This window comes from Schistocerca nitens, chromosome 5, assembly GCF_023898315.1.
Source record: "Schistocerca nitens isolate TAMUIC-IGC-003100 chromosome 5, iqSchNite1.1, whole genome shotgun sequence".
Lineage (NCBI taxonomy): Eukaryota > Metazoa > Arthropoda > Insecta > Orthoptera > Acrididae > Schistocerca > Schistocerca nitens.
In genome coordinates, this window is record NC_064618.1 from 560,693,931 (window position 1) to 560,696,573 (window position 2,643).

The 2,643-nt window shown below is 47.3% G+C and overlaps 1 pseudogene; it reads left to right on the forward strand.

Annotated features, from left to right (window-relative positions):
- Positions 1–604: 604 nt before the first annotated feature.
- LOC126261480 (5S ribosomal RNA) lies at positions 605–722 on the forward strand (annotated as a pseudogene).
- Positions 723–2,643: the final 1,921 nt, after the last annotated feature.

Here is a 2,643-nt window from a genome sequence, read left to right on the forward strand (position 1 = left end):
CACTGTTAAGAGTACAAGCATATACTTACGTATTAGTAGGAGGGTGCAGAGAAGATTGACCTTTAACGTCCCGTTGACGACGAGTTAGTTAGAGATGGAGAACAATCTCGTGTTGAGGGAAGATGGGGAATAATATCGACTGTGTACTTCCATTTCAAATATCATTCTCTTTATAACTGTCTGTACCCGCTCTTCATACACGTTTACCTGGACTTCCTCCTCATGTCGGTATAAATCACCTTTCATGTCACCTTGTTCGTCATATCTCATTAAACGTGTTTACAAGTGTGTAAACTTTGATGATAGGGCGACGGAAGAAGAAAGAAGCCAATTATCCATGCGTAAAGAATTAAAGCCTGGCGGATACAAATAAATACAGTTTACTACTCTCAACTCCTGATATATCTACACTTAAAATAGAAAATTTGCCGATGAAAGTGAACATTTTTATGAGTTCCAATTCGACAGATATTACGTAATTTACCGTGTGACTGGTGCCTCCGTTAGCGATCTTAGAAAGTTCTTAAGACATAAGGAAAAAATAGTCATAAATGAAACTCACGAAAGTCTTCAGCTAGACCTGTTTTCACATAATGCTAGAGCCGGCAACGGCCTTGCCGTAGCGCATATACCAGTTCCCGTCAGATCACCGAAGTTAAACGCTGTCGGGCGTGGCCGGTACTTGGATGGGTGACCATCCGGGCCACCATGCACTGTTGGCATCTTTCGGGGTCCACTCAGCCTCGTGATGCCAATTGAGGAGTTACTCGACCAAACAGTAGCGGCTCCGGTCAGAGAAAACCACCATAACGACTGGGAGAGCCGTGTGCTGACCACACCCCCTCCTGTCTGCATCCTCAGCTGGGGGTGACACGGCGGTCGGATGGTCCTAATGGGCCTGCAAAATAGTAATTCCACGAACCTCCTATAAAAGAGAGCGATCTACATTCGGCCAATCTGAGATTGAGATCTGTACGAAACTATCTGTACGAATCCCATGTGAACTGCCTCATATATTGTATAAGCGAGAGATAACTTTAGCAAATTCGGAAGGGGAGCGACTCGAATTCAGATGGTGTTTCCATGTTGACAGTACTCCAATGCTTTTCCATGTTGTATTTGTCTTCACAAATTACATGAGTTTTGTTAATATTTACAGCCGTTCTTCCTCAGCTGTTACTTCCAGTACGTTTGTCATGAAGATAGGAATGAATATCATCAACATTTTGCAGCACAATGTTTATTTATTTTCAACCAAACATTCTTCACCTTTTTGTATTAAGTATCGTCAGTGGTTTGTAAAATAAAATGGTTTAACTGTACACATTCTCTTATGAGACGACTAATATTTCGTAGCAGCACATATCACTTATTTTAACCTACAACGGCTCCCTGCCGCCGTTGGATAAGCAGCTGCAGCAGCAAGTCGTATACTCCTAGCTCACTCATTTCTTACATAGTTTAATTCTTAATTTCTTTGCGTGTTTTTGGTACTTGCATTGTTTGATACATAAATTTCGGGCGTATTATAGTATTTGAGAGTTGTAGCATCGCGTTTTAGTACCTGAATAGTGTAAAATCGCGTAGACTCCTTCCGCTGTCGAGCAGTGTGTCAGCAGTGCGCAAGTAGCAGCATTACTGCATTTACTAGGCAATCTTGTATTTTAATAACCGTTTAAATTTTGTCGATTTGTTTGCGCTCTCTGTAGATTAGTTCAGACGTTCTTTGCAAAACAGTTTTTAGCGTGGATAGGGACTGCAGCTGCTGTGTTCGGATGCAGGCTGAGTTGGCATCCCTTCGCTCCCAGCTTCAGGCAGTGTTGGCTTCGGTCACACAGCTTGAGGCTGTTGCCAATGGACATCACTGTGGGGGTCCGGATGGGGGTTTGTCGGGGACGGCCAGTTCGTCCCACGCATCCCCCGATCGGACTAAGACTGTGGTTGCCCGGGATACTGCCCGCATTGAGGTTGATCCCTCACCTGTGGTAGAGTGGGAGGTCGTCTCAAGGTGTGGCAGGGGGCGAAAGACATTCCGGAGTGCTGAACGGAAGGCCTCTCCAGTTTGTCTGACGAACCGGTTTCAGGCTCTGTCTCAGGCTGATACTGATCTTCGGCCTGACATGGCTGCTTGTCCTGTTCCAGAGGTTGCCCCTCAGTCTGCAAGATCCGGGCGGTCGCAGAGGGTGGGCTTACTGGTAGTTGGGAGCTCCAACGTCAGGCGCGTAATGGGACCCCTTAGGGAAATGGCAGCAAGAGAGGGGAAGAAAACCAATGTGCACTCCGTGTGCATACCGGGGGGAGTCATTCCAGATGTGGAAAGGGTCCTTCCGGATGCCATGAAGGGTACAGGGTGCACCCATCTGCAGGTGGTCGTTCATGTCGGCACCAATGATGTGTGTCGCTATGGATCGGAGGAAATCCTCTCTGGCTTCCGGCGGCTATCTGATTTGGTGAAGACTGCCAGTCTCGCTAGCGGGATGAAAGCAGAGCTCACCATCTGCAGCATCGTCGACAGGACTGACTGCGGACCTTTGGTACAGAGCCGAGTGGAGGGTCTGAATCAGAGGCTGAGACGGTTCTGCGACCATGTGGGCTGCAGATTCCTCGACTTGCGCCATAGGGTGGTGGGGTTTCGGGTTCCGC